Source organism: Amblyomma maculatum, chromosome 11 (assembly GCF_055883805.1).
Source record: "Amblyomma maculatum isolate TAMU_Amacu chromosome 11, ASM5588380v1, whole genome shotgun sequence".
Classification (NCBI taxonomy): Eukaryota; Metazoa; Arthropoda; class Arachnida; order Ixodida; family Ixodidae; genus Amblyomma; species Amblyomma maculatum.
The window spans coordinates 2259941-2273789 of record NC_139354.1 but is presented as its reverse complement, the minus strand read 5'-3'; the positions used below and the strand labels follow the sequence as shown (position 1 = coordinate 2273789).

The window sequence follows — 13849 nt, the reverse complement described above, 5'->3', positions numbered from 1 at the left end:
CTTGCCGACTGTATAGGCCTCCTTTTCGACGCGCCTTTCTTTAATTCATGCAGACTACGCTTGTTTAGACGTTATTTTACCGGAACGATGTTTACGTTTTGCAGCTATGAACAAATGACCCGTAACTGTTTATGCTTACTCCGCCGCGCGGCACGGAAGGTTTTGACATTTCAGATGTTGCGCATAACGCAACCCGTGCATTGTCCACGGCGTTGGTTAATGCCAAGCAATTCGTACTTTTGAAGAGTAAGCAGCCACACCTTGCGTAATGCAACGCTGAGACTTGATTGGAATGCAAAGTTAGAAAATAACCTTAACGGCAAGACAATAGTTCTCTCAACTTGAACATTTCAAGGCATATTTCGCTGTGAAAAGACGGACCTCATGTAAAACCAGGGATTACCGTGTTTTCACTTTTGAGCCGGGAATTATGTATATTGTTCACCCAAGCTCCCTCATTAATTAATTAATTAAATTGGTTCACAGGAAGGGAAAGGCGCGGTAACTGTCACACTTGCTCTGTGGACACCCGAACCGCGCCGTAAGGGAAGGGAGGAAGGTGGGAATGAAAGTGGAAAGAGAGAAAGAGGAGCCGTATAGGAGGGCTCCTGGGGATCTTTAACGTGCACTGACATCGCACAGCACACGGACGCCACTTCGTTTCGCCTCCATCGAAACGCAGCCGCCGCGGTCGGGTTCGAACCCGGGAACTCCGGCACAGTAGTCGGGCGTCTTACCACTGCACCACCCCGGCGGGGCCCAAGCTCCCTCATCTGACCCAGTTCTTGGAGTCAATAATAAAGTTGTTTACTCCTTCTTCTCTTCAACGCTTCTGTGTCGAGGACAAAAGGCAGTAATGGTTGTCTATATTTAACTTATCAAACGGTCTTCTCTAACCACCACAAGGAAGACTTAGGGACGAAACGGCGAAGAAGAGAGGTGATAACTATTATGTCGTGCTTAAATGAATTAAATTCAGACTAGTAAAGCTCAAGTGGTAAAAAATCAAAATGACGCAGATTTATCGGGATTAGACTAAATGATTGGTTTCGGGTCCACTTACTGGTTAGCATACAGTTGTAGTCTACAATTATGTGAAAGGGTAGCCCGCTTAAATATCAAACCTCTCTTTAACAAAGCCGTACGAACGTGCGTGGTCTATAGGAAGCAATGTAACGGAGGAATCGATTCCCTTCTCAAAAGTGCTGCCTAAGGTCCTGCCAATTTCGCGGCTTCGTGAAGGCAGAGAGGTGCAACGGCTAAATCGACAAAGCGGGGCATTCCCTTACCCTTCTCCTTCTAGGCATCAAACTCGCGCTTCTCGAATAGAGACTTTCCTTCCGCACGGAAGTCAACAGTCCTGCTTAGCACAGCAGCATTAGTTACTTCCGCGCTTCTATCGATATTATGATGCATATATTAGGAAGGCATGTTTCCTAAGATATACATGGCATGCTTCCGAAAATATACACGAAGCGTCAAATTTCATACTGGCTAATGAGCAGCATTTTCGTTCTGCAATCAGGGTGACTGATCATGGCCGTTAACTACGCAATAACCCTGTCATTGCGTCGTGTAGACTTTTTTAAAAGCAGCCTTCCAAGTTCCAACATCAATGTACGCTTCTCGAACAGAATTATGAGAATACCTACATCGCGTTTTACGAATAACTACATGGTTCATTAACATCCTTTGTCGAGAATTCCTACTGTATATTATGCTCTTCTACTAGGAATGAAGCTTTCTGCGATAAAATTACAAGATCAGACTTTAAATTGAGGCAAAACTTTTATATATATATTTTTTTGAAAATCTCTTTCGCGATGACTGATTAATATCAGGCAGAGGGTGGTGCAAATAGTGTTAAGGCCAGGTGTGATTATTATGACGCAAGTGATGTCGGTAATTTGTCCAGGCTGTGTTTGATATTCTAAACGAGATCTGCCTCTTGCCATTGTCATGCAAGACCAGCGTTCGCTGACAATTTCAAATCATAGCCCCTCTACAGCGCTTGTTTACTGCCACACTGGAGACTTTCAATTTAGAAAGCGAAGCGCCTCCTCAGATGGCTACTCAGCCGAGGCTGATAGACAAATGGCTAAAATCAGGCTGTGTGAAATTTGTATGTATGTGGGGCACGCGGGACCGATCCCCTCCCCTTCTTCACGTGATGCCTGCTCAATTAGCCTCTAAGTCAGCAGCGCCTTCTTATGTGCGGCATTAACCTCCGTGGCATAATATCATAATATTATGTGTGCATGAATACGTCGCACAACTTCTCAGGACCGACCTCAGCAAATCAACCTCATAAAAAATGAGGATTCAAGTAGAACGAAAGGAAGAAGATGGTTTGCACGGTATGAAAAAGAACTGAACAAGGGTAAATGGGGTACGCCTCAGTTCGCAGATGAGCCAACGTTTCGACAAGTGGACTTGTCTTCGTCTGGGCATAGCGATCATCACTGGCAGGGGTTTAAATACGCTTTTGCTTCCGGAGAAGAAAAGCTGGGGAGGGGGGAAAGTGGGTGTGAAAGAGTGGGGAGGAGAGGATGGGTGAGAAGAAAGTGGGTCATACGTGAAAGTGGGTCATAGAACCCCATTTGATTGAAATTTCCAGAGTCCTCCACTGCAGCGTCTTTCATAGTGTGATGTCCTGGTTATAGGGCTCTTTTCGAGGTGGAGAGCAGGAATCATACACTAAATAAGGCCAGTAACAGATTTAATCAGAGATGGACACCCCCGCTCACCCGACGGTTTTGAGGATGCGTCTGGACGCCACTGCGATGATCCAGTGCTTGAGGTGGGAGATGATGACTATAGTTGCAGGCAGCGCTGATGATGACGGTTTACACGGCGAGCTCAGTATACTCGCCGGCCGGACTAGCGAGCCGTATTTTCAGGCAGTCATCCCTTGGGAGGCGAGGCTGGGTCGACCTCCTTTAGCGCGTCTCTCGTTCCTCTCTGCCCCGCCGCCCTTCCGCGGCTTTCCTTGTTAATTCGGGTCCTTTCTTCCCATTTTCAGAACCCTCGCCAACCTCGCAATAATGTCTGTGTAGCCGTCATTAGCACGTCATCCCCACATTCCAGCGTGTCGTTCAGCGACCCTTCTTCGCATCCGGTTTTCGGACAAAAGGCGACATGAGCAGGCAAAATTGTGGCTCCCGGATCACCGCGCAACCCAGATCCCAAGTTCCGGCACAGGCAGTTAGCCATCACAATAGCCTGGCTCGCTTTGTTAAGCCCCATAAACCGAACCAACCAAACCAACCAAACCTTCTGCCCCACCTCTGGGTTTTCGTTTGAAACATCGTTAGGATATGTTGCAGTAGTAAGAATTCTCCGCCTATTACTCAAATTGTGCCATGTGGCAAGTCTGGCGAACACTGCTCGGTGTCCCAAAAGATAATTGAAACATTCGGCAGTGACATTTAAAACTGCTGCTTACGTGTATGATGGCGGGAACTGCGGATGAAAAATGTTCGAATGAAGTTTTCACATTTATTAAAGCTATTTCTGATGGTATTGTATTCGGTCTGCATGTTTGCGCAGTGATTGTAGACTGGTGTGCTTAACATGGCGCCTGAAATCTGTACTTTCCTGTACACCTTCGGTTTGAAGGCATACATATGAAGTTACATAAGTCGTCGGTGCGAATCAGCATCTTGAGCTTGCCTCCAATTTTATCAGCTGATGATAAGGACAACGAAAAATCGTAACATTTCGTGGAACGTTGTACGAGGAACGGTTACATTACAGTCTTGATGCAGAAGTTTGGCAGGGCATAAGTGATGCATATGTTGTCGCTTCGCGCATGTTTTTCGTGATCTACATATTCTCCAACTTAACTAGCGGTCGCATGTGTATGCTATATGGTATGACAAACCTCGGAATGCTCCGCGACGAACGATTGCATCACTGTTTCGGTACAAATGTCAGGAAAACTATATCTACCACCTCCTAAACATCCGCAAGTCCTGAGTACATATATACGAACGACATTAGAGCACCCCCGAAAGGGGTGGTATACCCTGTCTCGCGGATGGGTCGGTGTCAGTAATAATGACTTCAGTGCTTTTGAGCGGCGTGAGGCCATTTTATAGACATCTCTACAGGGCACAACAAACAGCGCCGACATCTTTTCTCGCAATGTGAGAAGGATTAAAACTTTGCCAAGAGGGAAACTGACATTGAACGCTGCCTCTGCGATGCCAGTACTTTTCGTGCTGATCCGATGTTATTGGATTGTTTGTGAATATAATAGACTTTTCAATTTCTATACAGCACATTTACTTTCAAAGCATATATACCCAACGAGATTCCGGAAAATACACATGCTCTCTTAACTCATCAAAATCCGCAGGTGGCGTTTCTAAGCAGCCCTTACGAGCTTGACATGCGCGATGTCACACTCGTCGTATAAAGTTATTCTTGCTAAGCAGGAGAAAAAATATGTTGCGAAACACTCTTTTTTTCGATACAGAAGCTTGAAAAATCTGCTGCAGTTTTTCTAGTTACCATAAATAAAAACTGCTGCTGCAAATGGCAATTTATCTTGGTGCAAAACCTGCGGCAAGAAACCTGTAACAGTTCCACCAGTGATGCTGTTTTATTTCGGCTTCACTTCAGTTCCTTCCACTTTGCTCCAAGAGCCAGCGGCTGTGAGAGCAATGCTTCACCTCCAGAAAACGCATTCCTTTGAAGGCTGTTTGTTCGGCAAGGAACAACCATATTGTGTTCACATGCTTTTGCTCGCAGGCGCCTCAGCTTTCAGCCTGTTGTACGTTTTTGTTGCTTCACAGCTCACACTTTTCAGACAAAGAGGAAACCCACCCTTATTGGGACAAAATGGCTCGCTTCACTTGCCGACGCCGTAACGGTGTACATTGCGTACTAATTATAGCGTATGCATGCGCTGCTTCCCGCCTTCATTTCAGCACACAGAGCATATTCATCATCATCATCATCATCATCATCATCATCATCATCATCATCATCAGCCTGTATACCCACTGCAGGGCGAAGGCCTCTCCCATATTTCTCCACTTAACCCGGTTCTGTGCTAGTTGCATCCATTTGACCCCTGCGAACTTCTTAATCTCATCCGCCCACCTAACTTTCTGCCGCCACCTGCTACGCTTTCCTTCCCTTGGAATCCAGTTTGTTACCCTCAGCGACCATCGGTTATCCTCTCTTCGCACTACATGTCCTGCCCATGTCCATTTCTTCTTCTTAATTTCCACTAGAATGTCGGTAACTTGAGTTATGTCTCTGACCCACTCTGCACGCTTTCTATCTCTTAATGTTACCCCTACCATTTTTCGTTCCATAGCCCTCTGGGTTGTCCTCAACTTACGTGTAGAACTCTCTTGGTTAGCCTCCACGTTTCAGCCCCATAGGTGAGTACAGGCAAGATGCAACTGTTGTATACTTTCCTCTTGAGCGATACCGGTAAGCTGCTAGTCATAATCTGCGAGTGCTTGCCAAATGCGCTCCATCCTAATCTTATCCTTCTTGTTATTTCCTTTTCATGGTCCGGATCTGCGGTTACTACCTGTCCTAAGTAGATATATTCGCCTACTACTTCCAGTATTTCGCTAGCTAATGTAAACTGCTGTTCCTTCCCTAGGCTGTTGAACATTACCTTAGTCTTCTGCATATTGATTTTCAAGCCTACCTTTCTACTTTTCCTGTCTAGGTCATCAATCATTATTTGCAGTTCATCCCCCGAGTTGCTTAGCAAGGCAATGTCATCAGCAAATCGCAGATTACTGAGGTATTCTCCATCTACCCTTATCCCTAACTGCTCCCATTCCAAATCTCTGAATACTTCCTCTAAACAAGCTGTGAATAGTACTGGGGAGATTGTGTCTCCTTGCCTAACACCTTTCTTTATGGGAATTTTGTTACTTTCTTTATGCAGAACTATGGTTGCTGTGCAGCCACTATATATATTTTCCACCACTTTCACGTACGGCTCGTCAACCCCCTGATTTCGCAATGCCTGCATCACCGCCGAGGTTTCAACTGAGTCAAATGCTTTTTCGTAATCAATGAATGCTATGTATAAGGGCTGGTTATATTCCGAGCATTTTTCTATCATCTGGTTGATGGTATGGATATGATCGATAGTAGAGTACCATTTCCGAAACCCTGCTTGGTCCTTTGCTTGATTGCAGTCTAAGGTTGTCCGGATTCTATTAGCGATTACCTTAGTAAATACCTTATACGTAACAGACAGTAAGCTGATTGGTCTGTAATTTTTAAGGTCCTTAGAGTCCCCTTTCTTGTGAATGAGGATAATGTTTGCATTCTTCCATGGTTCCGGTACCGTCGATAACACCAGGCACTGCGTATACAGGGTGGCCAGTTTTTCTAGCACGATATCCCCCCCGTCCTTCAGCAAATCTGTAGAATTATCTGATCCTCTCCAGCTGATTTCCCCCTTTTCATAGTTTCTAGTGCTTTCTTGACCTCGTCCTTCGTCACTGGTGGAACGTCTGACTGTTTTTCCCTACCGCTAATCTCATTACGGTCCTGACTACTTTGGCTACTGTAGAGATCTGTATAGAACTCCTCGGCTACTTTGACTATCTTTTCCATATTAGTGATGATGTTGCCCGCCTTCTCCCTTATCGCATACATCTGGTTTTTGCCTATGCCCAATTTCTTCTTTACCGCTTTATGGCTTCCCCCGTTCTTTACAGCATGCTCAATTTTCTCCATGTTATATTTCCTTATATCGGCCACCTTGCGCTTATTGATTAGCTTTAATATCTCGGCCAATTCGATCTGGTCTGTTGGATTGGAAGCTTTCATAGTCTGGCGTTTCTTAATCAAATTTTTCGTCTCCTTAGACAGCTTACCGGTATCCTCTCTAACTATCCTACCGCCTACTTCTACCGCGCACTCAGTAATGATATCTCTGAAATTATTGTTCCTTGCAGCTAGGGTAATGCCGCCATCCTCAGTTAGAGCTGAAAACCTATTCTGTAGCGAGATCCTGAACTCTTCTGCCCTCCCCCTCACCGCTAATTCGTTGATGGGCTTCTTTCTTACTAAGCTGTTGCGTTCCTTCTTCAGATTTAGGCTAATTCGGGACCTCACCATCCTGTGGTCACTGCATCGCACTTTCCCTATTACCTCTACATCTTGCATAATGGCGGGGGTTGAACACATTATGAAGTCGATTTCATTTTTAGTCTCTCCGTTAGGACTCTTCCACGTCCATTTCCGGTTCTTCTTTTTGCTGAAGAAGGTATTTACAGAGCATATTAAGAGGAGACAAAAAAAGTAGTGAATTCGCATATGCAGATACGATGCTTCGTCTTATATACACCAAAAAAGAACGCAGTGAGTCAAAGCAGAGCCTGAACAAATACCAAGTAACATTTTGAAGTATTTCATTTGCCCACTTACGTTGTGTACAGATGCCTTTGCAGGACAGCTTTCGCAAGTGCTTGAATAAAAAAAATAAATTGAGATTCCTATGAAGATTCCAAATGCACTGATGAGTTGTTATTACTAAGGCTTTCGGAGAAGGTATTGCGGTGATACAGAGTACGCTGAAGAAGGATATTCTTCTTGTGTCACCTCAGTTCTCTGTAATTCGTTAAAAAACTTCCCGAAGGGATTTTTCGCATTGTATATCCCGGTAACTTTTGGAAAACGCATATAAAAATATCGGCGTGGTCAATCTGTTTGAATTACTGCTTCCGTGTCACTTCCCTGTCGTGCGCTGGAAATGGGATGGTTCTACCAGAGCTATTAAGCTCACGGTTGAGCTAGGTGCGGTTGATCGAAAGAGGAAGAAAGGGAGATAGAAGCCTTCTTTTGTGTGTCTGTATGTTTGGTGCCAATGAGGAGCCTTAAAAGACGAGTTGACCAATCGAGAACGCCCTGAGGCGCATCGCGTTGCTGGCGCGCTCCACAAGGGCGCTCATTTGCTCTCCGCTACCTCCCACCAGGCGTCGTTCGCTTCGTGTGGTCCCAAACACTCGCACGCTGGCACCCTCTTGAGAAAAACTCCAGAGCATCACACCCGTTCAGCGATTGACGCAGAGACCGGAACGCGAAGCCAAGAGGCGACGGCGGACTCGCCCCCAACGGCGACTAGCTTGTTTGCCGAGATGGTTTGCTCGCCGTTCCGTGTGCCTATGCGGTTTGAGCTTGGCTGCCTTGTGGTCTGCCATGACGTAAAGCTCTCAGCAAACTGCTAAGAAGCACTACACCCCTCCCCTGTTCTGCGCTCCGTTCACATTCATCAGGGTTCGATTTCTTTTGGGATCAGATCTGCGTGTCATGGTGCATACGGTCTGTTCCGTCTTGCAGCTATGCGGACTTGCGCACTCGAGTATGTCGGGCTATACGCCGCGGTCCGCATGGGGCGAGACGTTACGAAGGGCTTCGTACTCGGAACTTTCAGCAAGAAAAAAACACTATCAAATGCGAAACCAACATGATCACTCTAACTTGTCGAATAGAAAGGCTATCTACTTTTGAAAAGCCAACAGGAGAACGGGAAAGGGAAAGGCAGCTTACAGGAAAATAGCGGCGAATAAGCACAGCACAAGAGGGAAAAAATGAAACACGGGTGGTTAACCCGGACAGATTAATGAGCGTTACGCGTCAGTTATATTCCAGTCGGGTTCTATGTGTTAATCACGACGCAGCACACGTAGACGTCGAATAACTTATGAATTAGAATGCACATTACGAACTGATAATGAACTGGAGATGTGGGCAGACATGGCAGTAATTGAATTTGTAATGCAAATTCTGTAACGTTATTACTTTTCAGATGGTTATAACGTAATAAATAATTTTCCCAGTAATTCGTACCAAAAGCAATTAATTCATTTCGAAATTGCGTTTTGTTTGGAATTCTGTTTTCTTTTGGAATTGTTGCCCCTCCTGCCAGGTCCCTTCACTGGGTCTGCAGTATGATCAAATAAATAAATAAATAAATAAATAAATAGATAAATAAATAAATAAATAAATAAATAAATAAATAAATAAATAAATAAATAAATAAATAAATAAATAAATAAATAAATAAATAAATAAATAAATAAATAAATAAATAAATAAATAAATAAATAAATAAATTACATAAACACTTTCTATTTGCAATGGCAAAACAGCGTACTCCCGGCAGGGCGTCTCGAAAGCAAGACCGAAACACGCAAATATGATCTAGGGTGAAGGATCGGCAAGAAGAGAAAGGAATCTGTACTTCTGAGGCCCCCGATGCCCTGTGCACTCACAGCAGCAAGAGAGGGACCGCCAAAGGGGCACATGATGGAGCTCAAAATTAGCTAGAAGCGCGAGTGACACTATACCTGGCGGCGGCTAAGGGCAGTGGCTCCGGGTTACACTCGATGACACGGGGCAAGGAAAAGAAGGGGGGGAGCACATGCCCAAAGCGTGAGCCCCACAGAGCCGTAATTGAATTTTTGTAATTAAATTACTGTGATCTAATTACTTTTTTGATAATTGGTGATGCAATGAATTAAATTTCCGGTCTAGTTATTCAGTAATGTAATGATTAACTTTAGGACTGTAATTTCGCAGAAAAAGTAATCAATTTCGAAAATATTTTCACTGAAACTCCTGTTTTCCCTTTGTGTAGCACAGCAACGTACGCTGGTATAGTCCCCTCGAAAGCAAGAACGAAGCGTGGCAAGCTTGGGCCAGTGTAAAGGATCAGCAAGTCGTACGGGACAGAAATCAGTAGAACAGCGTGTCTGAGACCGTCGAAGGGGCAGATAGCGCAGGACGGAGTTCAAAGCTAGTTAGGACTCGGGAGCGCTTAACAGAGGTTCCGTCGGCTAAGGACGAGTGGGGCCTGGTTATACACTCGTCTCCGCTTGGCGAAAGGGGGAAAGAACAGACGGAGAAGGCCATGTATTGTCTGCACGGAGAGGAAATGTTGCGAAGTTGAAGTAATTGAAGAACGAGCTACATTACACATGCGAAAATGACGACCGTTCAGCAGGTGCATTTCAACTTTGATAGACCTTTTGGAAACTCTAGGTTGTTCTGAATAAAACAGAAGAATTACGGACATGGCTTTTTTAACGCCTGTGCCAGGGACATGCGTGTTGTCTTTGATTAATATTCTGTCCTACGCCAGACATTCCTGAATGCGTAAGCAGCACCACATCATTAAGTGATATCTCTTCTAGCATTTATCTCTGCGCCCCACCTGTGCGGCGCAGTGTACTGAACCCCAAGAACGTAAACACTCACATCGACCGGCGAGAATCAGCTCTGATCTAAGATATATACACACACGAGAGATGGTGCCGCAAAGAAGAGATGATTCGCTATCCGATAGAACATCGGGGGCCAGTGCGCGCGGGGGCAGAGCTACTCGTCAAGTCCTATATAGCTCTGCGTTATTAATTACGAAGGAAGAGCATTATATAAGTCCGATATCATGTACAAACTCGAAATCTCTCCGCTTCTAACGATGTATACGCAGGGATCGCAACAGCAACGAGCTAGGCATCAAATGAGCGTTGATCATCGCTGCGGAGGATGTCGGCAGCATTTCTTCCCAAGGAGCAGCCGCATAGCCCCGTGTGGCTTGATTATGATGTAGCGGCAGCGGCTCCCCGCTTGACGGAGCGCTTGCACCGGCGGTCGGACTCCCATGGCACAATGCTCGCCGCGCACTGCTGTCCGCACACACACGTTCGACTAACAGCTTCGGCTGAGCCGAGCCCGATGACGCGTTTCCCACGGCGCGCTGCTGCGGATGCTCCCGTGACCCCATTCTTTCTGTTTTCTTCTTCTTTTTCCTCAGCCGCTCAAGGTGATGCAGTGTACTATGTGTGTGCAGCACGTGCCGTATGTAACCGGGACACAAAGGAGTGCCTCGTACAACCCCTGAGGGTTTGCGGCTTTGCATAGTTTTCCGCGTGGAACGCCTCACCGTTTCCTGGCCAGCACAAACCATGGCCAAATATTGGTGACGTGTTGGCAGTGGAATGGCTCTATATAGGGCCGACATGTCCATCACACTGCCAATATTGGGCTGATCATGGTCTGTACTGCCTCTGTGTTATTGGCTTGAGGATCTGACGTCACACTGTCCCATGGCCTTAAAATGGCAAATTGTGGGAGGCTGTGAGAGAGATCCGGCTTGCTTATAATCAGGCCAGAGATGCTAATGCCATATGTAAGTGGGAATTATTCTCCCCTGGCACTTGTATTCGTGAGTCACGTGTAATTGCCGAGTTTAGTTGTCCAAACTTTCTTGCATGTTGGCAGGTTTCAGGCTGTGCACGCTGATACTTATTCGTACACTATAAGAGTAAATAAGAGAGCTAAGAATGAACACTAGTCAGCACCCTCCGAGCGTTTATGCTGTTTTAATGCCGGCTGAAGTGTTTTAGGTGCCCCGACATAGCTTAGCACACTAAAGTATTAATGCATTTCTCTTTCGCCAAATGCAGATATCGCCGCCATGATCCGACCCTACTACCTTTGGATCAGAAATTGGAAGCTAAATACACGAAGCCATCACAGCGGGTGTCTGAAATAAAAGTGATGATGATCTGGCTGGTTGGTTGGTTAGTTGTGCTATAGTGCACGCAAAAAAATTAAAAGTCTACTCTGTAACACTGTTAGCCTCTGAGAGAGCCACGGATTCTTAGATATATATTACGCGCCAAATGATCCCCGACTAAAATTTTCCATTATAGTTCTGACAGAAGGCATGCATTTGCACTTAAGAGCGTCCACTGATAACGGTTTACGTCCAGCCCCACCCTGATAAAAAGAAAAAGCTATCAACCGCTATTTGCACATATATAGTAGACGGTCGTGTGTGCAACTACACCAGAGGACCGAGTGTGTATGTATGAGTATCTATGTTAGCAAATTGAATTTAGAAGAGAAAAAAAGATGATGATGAAGAAATCTACATCGATAAAATAACAAAGTCATCTATATTGAAAGTGAGTTAAAATGTTACCTGTACAACCTTGGGGAGCAACGTTTCGCGTCTATATTTTGCAGATATCGATCCACAAAGGTGTACAATGGACTAAAAAAAGAAATGTATTTTTTTACTGGAAGCTTCGGAGTAAACCAATACAAATTCACAGGAACTGCTAATGTAAGCAAGATTCCCTGCTTTGCATAGAAAGCCAACTAGAATGCATATTTTCTCAACTTAAAAAATACAGACAGTATGAAAGAAAGAGACAGACAACAAGGGACAAGCGCAGAACTTCAATCAATAGCTTATTGGAAGGCACACCAATATATACAAAAAGCGTAAAACGCCACCTCTTAAGCGCATGCTCCAAACCTTCGCCTCCGCTTTATCGGACAGATTAGAGCCTCACCAGATTCACCTATGCCGGCGTGCCGTTCTATTTTTTAAAAATTCCAGCTCTTTGGATGACAACAAAACCGAAGTCTTTCTGACACAATTAAAACTTTGATTGGGAATCTCAAGGGCATCGAAGATTTCCCTGCTCATCTGCTGCTTGAAGCTGCGCAGCACACATGTATTGCTCAACGCCGGAGAGCACGATGGTAGGGCTAGTGCACTGGCTGAAATGTAAGGCCAAGTGGCTACTCTTTACAAGAAACCCGACTGCTCTTCGGTGCTTTCGAAATCTGTCGTTTATACATATGCCAATCTGTCCATGTAGGTTTTCCCACATGACAGAGAGATCTTGTATACGACCCCGGTCCTACAGGTGATAAAAGCCATGCTTCTTCGTGCACGCGTCGATGCCACTCCTTTGCCCATTTACCTTAGGGCAAAGCCACGACAACTTTTCAGGGGCAGCTGGAACGCCGCATTTTCTTGCAACCTTCTTCAGATGGCAAGAGAACCCATGGATGCAAGTAACGGCATCAGGCCTTGCTTCCTGGCTTCTGGATTATTGTTGTGGCCGCCCTTGTTCCTCATTCTCCACTTCCCACAACAGTTTGCCTGCTACCAAAGTCAGGAGTTGGTTCGGGTAGCCCGCGGCTTTCAAGAGCTCGACCTGGCGCTGCACGCTGGTGGCCATTCAGTGTGCATACGACTTTGCGAGAACAGCACGCACACAGTTAACAGCGACCCCTCTATTTACTAATTCTGAATGGGCCGAATAATACCTCAACACTTCGTTTTTCATCCGCGGCCTGTAGCTCCAATATATTTTGAATGGGCCAAATCATACCTCAACACTTCTTTTTTCGACCGCGGCATGTAGCTCCAATATATATTGAATGGGCCGAATCATACCTCAACACTTCTTTTTTCGACCGCGGCCTGTAGCTCCAATATATTTTGAATGGGCCAAATCATACCTCAACACTTCGTTTTTCGACCGCGGCCTGTAGCTCCAATATATTTTGAATGGGCCAAATCATACCTCAACACTTCTTTTTCCGACCGCGGCATGTAGCTCCAATATATATTGAATGGGCCAAATTATACCTCAACACTTCTTTTTTCGACCGCGGCCTGTAGCTCCAATATATTTTGAATGGGCCAAATCATACCTCAACACTTCGTTTTTCGACCGCGGCCTGTAGCTCCAATATATTTTGAATGGGCCAAATCATACCTCAACACTTCTTTTTTCGACCGCGGCATGTAGCTCCAATATATATTGAATGGGCCGAATCATACCTCAACACTTCTTTTTTCGACCGCGGCCTGTAGCTCCAATATATTTTGAATGGGCCAAATCATACCTCAACACTTCGTTTTTCATCCGCGGCCTGTAGCTCCAATATATTTTGAATGGGCCAAATCATACCTCAACACTTCTTTTTTCGACCGCGGCATGTAGCTCCAATATATATTGAATGGGCCGAATCATACCTCAACACTTCT

General features: G+C 45.3%; 1 long non-coding RNA gene across 1 annotated transcript in view; it reads left to right on the top strand.

The window, feature by feature from the left end:
- Positions 1-11566, top strand: part of LOC146172647 (uncharacterized) — a 138923-nt gene extending 127357 nt beyond the window's left edge. The window contains exon 4 of the long non-coding RNA XR_014702374.1: positions 11460-11566. This is a non-coding gene — a long non-coding RNA (uncharacterized LOC146172647). The remainder of the gene's footprint in view (positions 1-11459) is intronic.
- Positions 11567-13849: the final 2283 nt, after the last annotated feature.